Here is a 15,785-nt window from a genome sequence, read left to right on the forward strand (position 1 = left end):
AAAATTATGCAATGCTTTGCGGTGCATGGCGCTTGCTATAACGTTCAACTTGATATTATTAATAATTACCACACAGTTATAACATATAATGGTAATTAGCTAGGAGCCATTAATCCCTCCTAAAGTTACCATAGTCATAGAAAGGTTAAATCAATTAAATATTTAAAGTACAATTGAAAACCTTTGGGATAAAAAAAACTTTCAAATATGTAGTTTGAGCTCAAACTTATTAATATTTAAAGTTTGGGAAAGCATGGAAGACAGAAGCAAGCAAAATAGGATTGAAAATGTCATTTTGGCACATTCTAACACATTTGCTATGGCATAGGAGTCCATATGCCATGGCATATAGCACAAAGGGATTAATTTTGTTGTTATGCCATGTGTCGTGGCATATGAAAATATGTCGTTATGCCACAGTGCTTGTACCATTTCAAGATAACATAGTGCTATCATGACAGCTTTTTATGGCAAACTTTTGGGATGCATTATTTTCGCATCAAACATTTAATTGGAGTGATTTAATTGCCCACGTGAAGCTTATTCAATAATTTAACTAATAGAATAAGTTTCATTATGATTTAATGTCGTATGTGAAATTTGGACAACTAGATGGAAATGGTCAAATTTTAAAATCAATATAGGGCATCCAACTACTCATATCCTAAAACTTGCACCATTAACTCAACTTGAGGCTTGAACCAAATCCAATAGATACAGATATACCTAATTGAATAGTTAATTATATAATTTTAATACAGATCCAAGATTTGGCTATCAAAGTACCAGTTTCAAGCAAAACTATGCTATTAGCCATACAATTGCAATAAATCACCATTTGGCCAAATATACTATTCACATACATAATTCACTATGATTTGCACTTACAATAGAAGAAAATAGCTTTTACCATAAGTGATGTTATCTACATTCACTTTTGGCCAATTTATTACATTACGCATCATAACAAGTGCAATATCTAATCCTAACACATTCATATACACATCATGCTTGTACTAATATATTAGCCCTATATATGAACATTGATACCAATTATAAACACCAATACTCAGGGCTAACATATCAAAATATCTTATACAAGCAAGCATCTTAAAATATACAATCTCCTAAATTGGGAACTCAACTTATATACATTATGATTTAAAATAAAACATGGGGCATTATAAAGAAGGTAGACAAGCTACTCTTGGCCGGGCTCTTTCCCTTGCCTCCTCTCAACCTTGGAACTTGTAAAAGTATAAATCCACAGGGTGAGACAATGTCTTAGTAACTAGAAAATCGTATAATCTATTAACATGTACAATCATAAAAAAGTGGTAAAGTAGCATGATAAAACATGATATGACACATTATAATATATAGACCAAGTATAAAATCATAACAAATAATACAAATACCATATGTATGATCCCATATCTAGCCAAACCTCCATATCTCCCTGACTGAATTCTTAGGTTATGGCATAGGATCGATTCCTAATGAATTATACCAAGTTCACCTTTAATGGAGGGAACTACCTAGCCAAGGTCGTCCCTTACTATTTATGACTACAAATTTCCCCAACCACAATTTTGAGTGTTGTGTGCACCAAATTTACCAAACACTTCAATTCATTTAGAACATTACCAAACCTCCTCAATGAATATGGAGCTAAGATAGGCTATACTAGGCATCCTAGGTACAACAAAATTATAACATCCTAAACTTGTAATCCAAGAAACTAATTACTAATTAGGGATGAATCAGTGATTAGTGAATTAATTATAGTTTTGGATGGTAAATTAATGTTTTAACTAGTTGGGGTGTTGAATAAATAGGAATAGATGGTGGAACGATGATCTATAATAGAGTGTGCAAGTAGCAATGAGATTCTGCTCACTATACCACATGCCACATGAACTAAGTGGTTATACACTTAGTAATTTAAACTAGATTAACCAACTATATAATATAGTGGCAACCTAGGTCAATTCACTGGGAGGTGTTTAAAGAGTAAATTCAAAGTTTCCTAATGCAATTAAATTAAAATAAAAAGTCTTAAGAGTTGACTAATTTTAATTGATTAAAACTAAAACACTAATTAACTTAATTAAAGCCTGAAGACCTAAGCTAGTGAGTTTATGAAGATTGAGATGGAATAGGGTACTTGGAGTTGGATTAATGCTCAAATCATAATCACTTATGAAATGTGAATTAGCCACTCTTAATTCTTCTCTTCCTAATTAAATTATAAAGGTATTGGGATAATTCTTTCTACCAACTTAATATCACTAAAGACCCTATATTAAGCCTAGAATTCTAAAGCCCAATTCAATTCCCTAATTTAGTTTTAAGCACAAGCTAGGTGATTAAAGGTAAATTTCGGCAAGCATGATCAGCCCTTTACAATCTAATGACCCTCAAAATTATGGTAGATCATAAGCAAGTCTAACAAACACTTCTTAAGATTATGATTAAGTATAAGCTAGGTTGAAACACTCAAGAACATTCAAGATTATGCACATCCAATGAGTGGTTGAAAATGTAGCTGAAAAAAACAAGCTAAAATTTAATATTAGTCAAATTAATCTCCATACAAAAATATCAATCAAGATTATGGTTGTAAAGCCAAGACATAGCAATCTAAAATTATGGTCTTATAAGTCTATTAATGGAGAAAAATTAAGAGAAAATTAAAAAGGGTTACAAAATTGAAGACCTAAGTAATTCATTAAGCTTCCATCCTTCTCCAAGAACTCAAAATGGTTTAGCCTTTAAAATTCTTCAAGTCATCCATGGAAAGTTCAAGTTGGCCAAACCTCACCATGAAGACAAGTAAAAAAGGAGGCATGGAATAGATAATCAAGTAATAGAGATGTGTAGAGGGAAGTGAAAGGAGAAGAATGAGAGTGATTTGGTGAGGATCCATGGTTAGATGAAGAGAAATAGAGGAGAGATGGGTAACCGTGGCTGGAAATGGGGTAGCTATAGTTGAAAATTGAGAGAAAATAAAGAACATAAAGAATAAGAGAGAGAATGTGCAATGGAAAATGAAAGTGAGTTATAGGTTAAAATGATTTGGTGAAATTGGTTAATGAGAGACATGAATTCTAGCCAATTCATTCCAAAAACATAAGTCAAAATGAAATTCAAAAGATGAGAGAGTTTCCTATTTTGCACAAACCCTAATAGAAAACATCTAATGATGTTAAGAATATTCCTATTCTTTGAATCATTTAGATTTGATCTTTCCCATCTAAATAATCCCTAACATGCCACAATTCATCTATAAGCCTCCTTACATGCTTCTTGACCAACTGGTTCCATTCCAAATGCATATGTTCCTCATAAGTCACAAATTAGCATTTAATTAAATCAAGTAATATATGTGACATAATATTTATATTTTTGCATATAGAATTAATCATATAGCATCAGAGAATATTAATGAATTAAAATCCAAGGGTAGTGAAATGTAAAAGTTCATACATGCACATGCAAACATATAAAACCCTAATTCAGTAATAAAGTCAACAACCTCAAAATATGATTTTAATTTTATAACTCCCAAACCAAATTAAATTTTGAAAAAATAATTTCACATTCATTCTTCTGGACATAAAACACATGAAATGAAACACTAACCCAATTTTTCATAAAAAGTGTAATTTTCAACCAAAATACTCTTAATGCATAATTTTGCCCTTTAGACTATTTTCTTGCTTTTTACATTATGAATACACCAAAATGAGAAATAAAAAATGCAAAATAGGTCCTAAATGAATGGATAAAGTGTGTAAAATATGAATATTATCACTGTGGCATGTGCAGTATGTGTCGCGATATATGGCACAAAATTTAGATAAACAGGACATGCTAGCTTATGAAAAATATAAAGGAGAGAGGGAGAAAACTTGAAAGGAGAAAGAAGGAAGGGTGCTATGGTAAGGCTTGAAGTTTTGAAGTATCAAGAGTTAGTTTCAACTTGTCGCTTATCGGGTAAGTTTCATACTGCCCTATACTCCTATTCTACCTTACTTTCTTTAGGTTTTGATATAAAGATATTGAATCAGGAAGCTTTAAGGAGTTAAATTATGAATAAAAGTTGTAAAAAGGACTTTTGGATGTGAAACTAAGGTTTACAATTGGTTTAGAAATTAACGGTTGAGCCTTAGAGCTATATACTCAAATTAACCTCAATTGAGAAATTAAAAGGTATAGAGATGATTGTTTATTGAGTTGAGAAGTGTTTAGTCAATTAGATGGCCTAAGGGAATGTGATTGGGGTGCATGGGCTAAGGTGAGTCTAAAAAGTATTAATAAGATGGGTATAAGTGCTAAGCAGTGTAACTGAGTGAAATTTAGCATTTTAAATTGAGTTTAGAGCTAACTAAGGGCACTTATTTATGTAGTTTGAGTATTTGGGAGATTACTTGTAGAAATCTACAAATTTCAAGTGATTTGGTGCAAATGTCGACCTTTGGTATAAAGCATGTGAGGTAATTAGATAAATTCCTTTACCTATTCGCTTGTAAAATTATGTACAAGCTAATTTTGTAAACTATTTAAACTAATACTACTGAATTGGATAGAGTAGTTTTATTGTGTTATGTAATGTATGTGAAAAGTATGTGACAACAATGCTTATGATAGATGCATAAAGTATGTGACAATTATGCCTGAGTGCATGTGTTGTGTACATATGTGTATACATGAGAAAGTGATATCCTATTTTAAAGTAAAGGCTCGAAGCCCTACTTTGTGTAAGGTTAGGAAGTCTTAGTCCAGAGTGTTGATTATAATCTACTAGTGAGACTCAAGAGTATATAAGCATTCATATGTGATTAAAGGTGGGAGTTCACCTTGTGAAGTTGTGTAGACCATGGTCTTAGCGTGTGTGATGCTTATACCCTATGAACCATAGTTGACGAGCATGGTTATGCTACTTCCTATCATTATGTGAGTAATTAGTAAGGGGAGTATTTATTTGATGCCCCATTGATTGGTTAAGGGGAATCCCTTAGATTGAGACCCCTTCTAAAAATGCTTTTTAGTACCCTTGGCATTAAACCCTTAGGTTGATCTAGAATTGAAACCAATCTTTTTGTTCACTCTTCCAGTAGGACCCATATATGAAGAGAAATGGCCTTGACCATCTCACTTCTTATCATCAGTTATTGGATTCGACTAGTAACAGCTCAACTTGTTACAGATCACCTCAAAAGAGGTAATCTCTATTAATTGCTTGCTATACTCAGTGTGCATCTTGTCTAAGAAATACTTATCCTTCCCTTGTGATGCCTCAAATGAGTTGAATACTTTGACAGCTTATTGAACTTGGAAATGAACTCTTTCTCATTCATATTGCCTTGCTATAGTTAGTGAAACTTAGATTCCTTCTCATCTCAAAAGGTATATAGGAAGTAGTGGGCAAAGAACCTTCTTTTAAACACATTCCATGTCAATAAGGAGCTATCAATTGGCTTCATACTCTCCCACTAATGTTTGGCGACATCCTCTAGCATAAAAGTAACTAAGAGAACCCCTGATATGTTATGCATGTCATCACAGAGAAGATAGTCTCCAACCACTCAATCCATTTTTCTCCAAGTCTATCCTCCATAGGACCTTCAAAGTGGGGAGTTAACCTTAGAGTTATAGACGGTATGATTGAAAAATTCATGTGGTATGCCCATTATTAAGTTTGTGCATAGTGGTTGGAAAATCATATTACAAAAGTGCTTAGTATTGCTTAATATTGGTCGAGCACTTATAACACCCTAACATTTGAGTAAGGGGAATTCATGTTCTTAGAGAGTGAGTATGGAAGCCTTTAGCTAGGTGACCTCTTGGAACTAGAGAGCTGGGTTAGTCCAGTCACATATATTAAACCTATATGAGATATTAGCCCATAGATGTAGTTAGATGATATAAGGAGTAGTATAAGGAGTTTCATTAATCATGTGAAATCAAGTTATATGTGTAATGATAATTAATGCATGGTTTACCTTATATGATGCTATTTGCTTACTTTAATATGCTTTAGTTAAATTATTTAATTAATGAGATTGGTTAATCTTACCTTATTAATTATATCTTTCCAAGAGACACGAAAGCAAAAGACAAAAGGAAAGCCCTCAAGATGAAGCACTAGAGCTATAATTGTAAAGCCTCTAGTATTTAAATAGGTAATTGGATTTATGTTTGCCAACATAGGATGATTGTATTATGATAACTATAGATCATTTGCATGCATGCCCTGTTTGTTAATTTAGACAATTTTAGGTTTGGGGTCTTACTTTTGGAAAAAGGCCTAGTATGCAAATGTGTGATGTGGTGGATGTTTTATGTTTGACATATAGATTAATGATATGGTATGTTTGTGCATGTATAATTGTTGTGTACATTGATTATATTCGTAAATGGCTAAGAAGGGAGACACTTGTAAAAGTTCTTAAGGTACTAAGCTTGTTAGCACTAAGTGTTCCATGATCCTTGTTTGTTATCGAATGGAATCATAATCGAGGCCATGATTGACTCCCTCAAGTATATAGGATTAATATAGTAATAAATTCATAGTTTTTTGGGTTGAACCCAATAGAAGACTATATTTGTTATTTAAGACAACAAATAAGAGTTTTGAAAAGAGATTTAAATTAAATAATTAATTAATGCAATTAAATATGAAAATGATAAATGTCATGAAATGATGAACCAACTAATCAAATGAATGCTAGGGATCAGATTCACATACCAAGATTGATTCTTCTAGTTTAGTCAATTATCTTCCCTTTTTTATAGTAACAATTATTTCTAAAGTGTCCTAATTATCTTCTAGCGGATTAGGATGTATTTAATTAAAGTTAAATTTAGCTCTCACTAAATTATACTCTCTAACTAAATTGTAAAGCTACAATCTAAGCCACTTTATACTCCTAAATTATTCATAATATAGTTATTTGTGTCTATCTCTCTAGGTCTAAGTAAGTTCTTCACCTTTCAATTTATCAAACTATACACGAACAGATTATATATTAGCCATATATATATAAAGTGATTAAAACGAGAGAGATAAATATAAAAGCAAACATAAATTCTCATACACAAAATTATTGTTTAAAAATTAATTAAATATAAATAAAGAATAAAATCCATCCCAGCTAGGCTACTTTCTATCTTGAGTGGGAGTTTACCAAGAACTCTTAAAGTTAAAACTATAATCCTTAAAAAAAGAGATAAAGAATTTATCGAAGAGAAGAGAGAAAGTTCCCATCTTGGAAGACTCTTGTGGACTTTATAGCATGCCTACTAACCTTTAGATGTTAGATTAGATGTGTTAAGAGGCATTTGGAGGTCTATTTGTAATAAATTTGACTCCTATAGGCTTATAAATTGTCTAGATCATGCCCTATATCATTAAATATGATGATATCATATTTAAAATGTTAATTTTTGGTTCTGCTCCCTCTATTTGCATTTTGGCCATATCCCCACGTGGTCAACTATCATATAACTCAAAATCTCCACAGTAAATTACATTCACGAGCAAATAAAAAGCTTTATAGGCTTGTTTATGAGTAGATAAGACTTTTTCTCTTGATTTCTTGGTCATCGACTTTGGGCTTTACATTTTAAGGCTTTTTCATGCTATTTTGTCTCATTTTCCTAAAAATACACCAAAATTTTTAAGTAAGGTATTTTATTTAATCTTATCTTAAGTTTATGCATTATATAAGAGCAAAAATAATATATAAGTATACATAAAATACCCTTTTATCAAACTCCCCCACACACTTAGACCTTTACTTGTCCTTAAGGAAATATTTTTGTGTTCAACCTCATTCCATAGATAAGTATATTACATACAAGACTGTTGCTCAAAGCACTAGTAAAACTTAATCGTGCAGCCAACCTACCACAATCCAATGTGAGAGAGAAAGCCAATAATTCAGCTAGTGTCATGATATAGAGTGGATTTAATTCTAATTAAGCACTTATTTGTAGAATGAATTTGTTTACACCTTTAGGCTTCACCTATTTTTTCTAAGTTAATGTAAATGGGTCACACCTCTTAACTATTCATGAATTACCTTTCTTCCTTAGGTAATCTTTAGGTCTTTTTGATAGAACCCTTATATTACTCAGACTTAAGAAATTTTATTGGCACACTCTTGACACTTGCTGTAACAGACCAAATTTTTTTAAAAAAATAATTTAACTCAACCATAATTGGGTTACAGCCACCCAACACATTTTATATCAATAATTTCAATATAAAAATATTTTATAATTAGCTTCAACTCGCATAATACAACATTTCAGCTAAATTTTTACCTCCAACATGCCATTAGGCTAAATCACATTTGTTCATTCTTATACTCCCAACAAGTAAACTAAATTATATTTGTCCATCTTTATACTCCCAACAAGTAAACTAAATCACATTTGTCCATCTTTATGCTCCCAACAAGTAAAATAAATAATTTAGTTAATTTTCAAAACAAGCCAGTTATTTGGCCTCATAATCATGCCATTTTAACCAATCCAAAATAAACTAAATATTAAAATTACAATCATCCAAAGTGTACCAAAAATAGAGATAGTTTGAAAGACATGATTACATTTATATATTCATATAATTGTCAATAAACAAAAAGCCCTAATATTGGCAATATAAAACATTATAAATCATAAATCAAATACCCAAAAGAGACAATGGATCTATGCCACTAAGCCTCTGGGACTCCTCTACGTGTCACTCGTGGCTCTTCTCTTGAAAATTGTTAACCACATAATGAGACTTAAAAGTCCTAGTAACCAAAGCCAATTTATGATAGTGTATACAAATAGTTAAGTGTGTGCTTACTAAGTGGGAATCAAAAAAATATAATTCCAACAAAATATAAGAAATATTACAATACACACAAACAACCATCCTTATATCCCCCAATTAACCTCGAGCTGTAGCCCTCACTCGGTGCTAAATTAGCTGGCCAAAGGTAGATTAGCCCGAGCCCTTACAAGCCACCTATTGAGCTCCAATAGGGACATACCACATGGTATATAAATACAACAACAATAGCAAGTCTCCCAACACCTCCCACAATAATCAAACAAATTCATAATAATATTGCATAATTATACAATATTATAAAATTTATAATTTTCTCAATAATCACCCAATTAATATGAAATAACACAAATCATAAATTAAAAGCATGGTTACCTTGTGGCTTTTTCAATAAATTATTCCTTACAATTTCTCTCCCACCACAATCTTCACCAATAATACAATCTACAAATAACATATTATTTATAAATATCAGTTTCAATTTTTGAAACTAATAAAATAATTCTAATAATAGAATTAAAAATATAACATAATTCCTAATCTCAATATTAATACAAAACTAAAGTTAATACTATTAAGTAAAATTTTTAACTCCTCTTTTAGTCATCAATAAACATTAATAATCTAAAAATCAGCTTCTAAACTAATTTCTATTATCAAAATTTTCTTTTTATTTTATAAATTCGCACCTAAAATACCCAAAAATTAAAAATTGAGTCTCTAGCTTAGAATCATAATCCTATAGCCATAATAATTCATTTCTTATCCCAAATAATCATCTAAACCTCAATAAATCAACATATATTTTTCGATTTAATAAAAATCTAGTTTAGGATTTGATCCATAAGCCACAAATTCATAGATCATCAATAAATTTATATTCTAGAACATTTATTATACTACTAACAACATCAAAAATCATATTTATTTAACATAAATTCATCCCTCTTCCAAATCCTAAATTTTCTATTACTACAAACTCAGAAACCAAAGAAGAAGGATGACTAAGAAAAAATTTTAGAATACTTACTTAGTTTTGAAAAACTTGAAATCAAACCCTAAATATCCTATTAAAAACTCTTACCTTAAAAATTCAGATCTTCCGCACCGGCGACTCACGCTCACAAACGCTCTCTCTGATCGCACACGAAAGATGAAGGAAATGAAGGAAAATGAGAAAAGGATGGTGGCTTTTTAAAAATGAATGTGGGTCACGCAACTTTTTTTTTATTATTTCTTCTTCTTTCTTCTCTCTTCTTTCTTTCTTTCTTTTTTATTATATATATATATATATATATATGTAATGATGGCACGCAGAAACACCAAAAGCATCCATTCCTTCTCTTCTTCTTATTTTTTTTATAATAATAATAATAATTTAATAATATTTTTAATTAATTAATTAATTTTTTTTAAAAAATTTTAATTTAGAATTATATCTTAAGTTAGATTTAATAATCATTTTCTACTAATTTGCTTACCTCTAAATATTTTTTAAAATTTCTATAAACCCAAATTAACTATTAAAATTTAAATTGGGATGTTACACTTGCTGGGCTATTTGACATGGAGATTGACATTGGTGATAAAGGTCCTTAGTTATTAGGTCCAATTGGCATCAACGGAGTGAACACTTAGCATTCATTACATTTTTTCCATAGGATCATTCCCTTTTTAACTATCTTGCTAGGTGTTAGCTTTCCATGTATAGACATAAAAAATAGGATAAATAATATGCACATTATATATTATTTTTTGATTAACTCCCATGGGGTCTTGACAACCTTAAATTTTTTTTTTTCAAATATATAGTTGCCCTCACTAGTTATATAGCTAAATAAAATAGTCAAATAAACAAAAATTCCAAGAAATTTTCAAAAAAAATTTCAAGAATAAAAGGCCAAATACAACAAATAAATTGCTAAGTTATCATGATAGATCCTCCCCATACTTAAAATTTCATAGTGTCCTTATTGTGAAATTAATAAAAATCAAAACAATAGAGGTGAGAAATTAAAAATTGGAAATAAATAAAAGAATCTGGCAAAAAAAAAAAGATTGCTTCCCAATAAGCACCACATTTAATGTTTTTTGTTGGACATTTTACTTCTAGTGTTAAAGGGCATTATCCAACAGTGAGAGGGACATTTGCTCTTATAAGTTGCAGGTATTATCCTCAAAGACAAGGGCAAATTTGGAAAATTCTTTTTTCTTGCCTACTTGAAAAATTAATTTTCCCTTAAGAACATTAATCATAGCTCCTCTAAAAATGACTTACCCTAGATGATGGAAAATTCATGTCATCTCTAAGGTCTAGAACAAAGAATATGTAAGTATGCAAAGGTTACTAACTTTTAATAGGGTGTTATCCACAACTTTGAGTGGGTACCACAATGATCTATCTATCATTCTCAAAGTGACATTAGTGGGTTTTTAGTCAGTGATTCCAAGCTTCCTACTTATAGATAATGGCATAAGATTAATAGAAGAATACAAATCACATGAGCATTTATCAATTTCTAAGTTTCCAATAAAATAAGGAATAGAAAAACTCCCAGGAGGTAGCTTCTATTTAACTATTGCATTACATTCTTTCATAAGGGCTATAATATTAAATTCTTCAAGTATCTTTTTATTCAAGACAAGCTCCTTCATGTACTTAGCATAAGCTGAGATCTTGGCCAAAGCTTTTATGAAAAGAATGTTGATTTGGTGCTTTTTAAATAGCTCAAGGAATTTATTAAATTTCACATCATTCTTTCATTTATTGAGAGCTTGAGGGAAAGGAATAAGAGATACAAAAGGCTTTATTTTAGAGGGGGTGGTGTCCTCTCTATGATTAGTTACCTTTATAAGTGAACTAACCTCCTTTTCTTATGGTGAAATTAGTTACCTTTAGTTACCTAGATGCAAAATAACTATTTTAAATCATTTTCACTCACTCAAGCATCTCAATTTCAAACCAAGTCTCATTACTTGTTTTTAGGCCTGGACTGTAATGTCTGCCTTGACATTACCAGGACAACACTCACACCTCGTTGTGATAATTAGGATTTAAAAAACCCCCACCAAAGCTACCACAACTCAAGGGTTTGAAAATAATTAGTTAAAACATTGGGATCCCAAAAAAACCTTTTTTAAAATATAGTTTGAGTTTAAATCATGGTTAAAAAAAATCAATTAAGAGCAAATATGAAAGTATGGGAAACAAACTACAACAAATTCTGGCTTAAATGCCATTTTCCAGCAAATACTACTCCGTCTGCCGTGGCACAGGCCGCACCCGCCACCACGGATGACACAGAGGGACGAATCTCTCGAGGGCCTCTTACGCCGTAGCGCGCACCTGCTATTATGACAGTAGATTGCTGTCATGACTTTTTTTTAAACTTTTAGAGCTCGTCGTTTTGCCATTCGACATCTGATTTGAGCAATTCAAGTGTCAACATGAAGCTCTTTGAGCCCTCTAGCTAATGACACCAGTCTTACACTTATATAATCATCCATTTAAAAGATGAAAACCCGAACTCAAAATGGTTTATTTTCACAACAAAATACATACTATGGTGTCTAACTCACAATACACAATGCCATTAGCTCTGGAGACAACTTGACAACCTCAGATGGACCATTCACCACATAAAAATCCATTCACATCACACAATTAAGCAACCACACTCAAAATGACCACCAAACCCTCATTGGACACAAAAACACAATGAGGTCGACAAAATCCAACACATCAATCAATTGGTCATTTTGACACTCAAAACACTATATATATATATATATATATATATAAATCACTTGTAAGCAACTTGGCCAATCACATAATTAATCTGTGTCATCATTCTTGAACCAAGATATATACACTTATCACAATTTCATATAAGCGAAATTCAAATAATGTCATATTCCTAAGTTGGCAATATTTAGTGACAATATTCATTACAATACACAAGAAGAGAAAAGGAAAAAGCTATACTATTATGCTCTTCATTCTTTAAATGCCCCTTCCTTTCCCTTGCCCCTATCGGAGCCTTCACTTATAAAATAAAACCACGCGGTGAGATAAATATCTTATTAACCAATATAGCTCATTAAATTTTTATTACCATAAATAACCATGAAAAAGTATCAAAACTAAGGTATTATCTAGCATACTAAAAATTATGAGATATATGTATCTCTTCTCAACAAAATGCATAGTTTTACACTAACATGATCATCTAACAACCGAGCCTCTAATGTTCCTTGACATGAAACTATAGGCTCTCTTGATTCAACCACTTATTGACCTAAGGATACTTTTAGAGGTAGAAATACCCGGCCAAAGGTAATCTAACCTGCCTACGGACTATGATTTTTCTCTTTTCACACACTTGTGATAGAGGCATCATTGACTCCTAACCGCACCCTAACAGGTACTAGGGAGTTATCAGACTGCCCGGATGTCCCATGGTAATAGTCCTATATAATGCTGCACCGGATATCCCATGGTGTTAGCTCGACCATATGGATTTTTCACTCACAAATCTCCACACACACATATTTCCACATATCTTGAGTGAACTCCCACCCCCTATGATCATGCTCTTTCACAATTTTCACTACTTTTCATCATATTTTCATTTCACACTTATATACATAGTATATATATATATTTCAATTAAAAATAATAACCATTTATAAAACAATTTTTCATGCTAAAATCGTTTACAATGTTAAAATATACATAAAACTCGTCAAAACTACAACTTAATCATTTAGAATTACTTCTACACAGTTACAATAGTTAATAAACACAATAAATTATATGGTTACCTCAACCCTTTTAGCACACAAAAAGGATTACTATGGCTTAATGTTAGTTCCACATGTTCTATATGCACAATATGGCTCAAACAATGCTCAATCTACACCAATAAGTGATAATCGTCAATTATCACTTCCGACAACTCTAAATTCACTAGGTTCTAGGTGCTTAAAATACTCAAATTCCTTCTCTAACAATATCCACTACTCCCGCACACTCTAACCATTCTATTATATATTCCAACACACCCAAATCGCTAATCAATATTCCACAATATCTCAAAATCCTCAAATTATACTTAGGGTTCATCCAAACCCTTACCAAAAATTCTTCACCATAAAACTCATAAACTTAAGGTTAGAAACTTGATTTAACTCCCCAAGATCTTAAATAAACTAATGGGTTCGGTCTAAACCTAAGGGAATTGAAATCAAAGCCCCTATTACCTTAAATGTTCAGATTTTTGCATAAAAGAGGGAAAAGAGGAATGTACAACTTACCCAATGGTGAATCAAGCTCCAAATGCCCTCAAAATAGACTAGCGTGCCCTAGTAGACCAAAAGCTCTCCTCCATCGCTTTCTCATTTTCTCTCTTTATCTCTTCTGTTTTTGGTTTGTTTCTGTGATCAGATAAGTACAGATTTTGCTTGTGTGCCGCGGTGCACTGACTCGCCCGTCACGGCACATGGCACAGAAAGCCCCATAAAATTTTAAACTTCCTTCTGTGCCATGGCTTGTTTGAACCTCAATCTAGCCCTCTTTTAAGGCTATCCAAGGATCAAAAAACCATATTAGCCTCCATAAATCCTGCTAAATAACAATTTATCTAAGTTGATCAAATTATGCCTTAAAAACACTAATAATTACTAATGAGGAAACTTAAGATGTTATATGGACCACATCTAATAGGACATTTAACACCTGATTAAGCAATTATATACACAATATCATGCATACACATAAGTTTGGCCACTAAAGTGTCCTTAAGCACTTATTAATGCAAAAAAAATCTTTCATACACATTTACAAATCTAGCCAAACTGTACATACTTTCACATTACTGTGTCATATACTGTGGCATGCTTATCCTACATTGTGGTACACATGTCCATGACAGCAAAAATGTTGCCATGACAGCTTTTTTGCATGAAATTTAGAGGTACACCATTTTGTCATTCAATATCTGATTAGAATGATTTAAATTCTTATATGAAGCTTATTTTATAATGTAACTAATGATCAAGTTTCATCTGAATCTAACATTTTTTTGAAAATTGGACACCCAAATATAAAATGACCATTTTAAGTCATTTTCTTTCACCCAAGCATCTTAAATCAAATCCTTGTGTTATTAACCACCATTAGGGCCTTGACCGTACCTAATGAGACATTCTTCACTTGATTGAATAGTTAAACCAACAAAAATACAATTATATTCAAATTTGGCAACTTAAATGCCCTTTCATTTCACAATAAGGCCTTTTTTTCACACTTACACATAAATTCACATACTTGGCCAACTTTCACACATTTATCAATTCGAAAGACATAATTTTGCACTTGTGCTAGTATCTTAGCCCTCCCTATCAAATTTCACTCAATTTCACATAATTCCACATCTTTAGGCTAAGATACACACACACACACACTCATACAAGTGCAACAAAATAGATGTATACATCCTATTGCAACTTATAATCATTCTTATTTACAACAAAAGAAATTCATTACACAAGCTCAAAAGGATCAAAGCATTAGTTCCATTACTCCTAGTTTGGGTCTTTTTTGTTGTTACCACTAATGTCAAAACATATGAAATAGTAACCACGGGGTGAGACAAATATCCCAGTAACTAAAATAATATGAAATTATTTATTAGAAAGTAAATCTATGAATAAGTAAATAAAATAATACTACTATTATCATCATCATCAATCATACTAATATATGTACACATCCATGTTCATAAAGAACCATGATCTCATGGATGATGATCCTATCCAATTAAACATCTATTGGATTGAGGGGTACAGCAAAAAAAATTTAAATCTAGAAATCTCAATCGTGATTGTGAACTAATCAAATTCATTTATTATATGTCAAACTTTTAAGATTCCC

This window comes from Prosopis cineraria, unplaced genomic scaffold (assembly GCF_029017545.1).
Source record: "Prosopis cineraria cultivar Desert tree isolate PC_DT_omini unplaced genomic scaffold, ASM2901754v1 PC4, whole genome shotgun sequence".
Lineage (NCBI taxonomy): Eukaryota > Viridiplantae > Streptophyta > Magnoliopsida > Fabales > Fabaceae > Prosopis > Prosopis cineraria.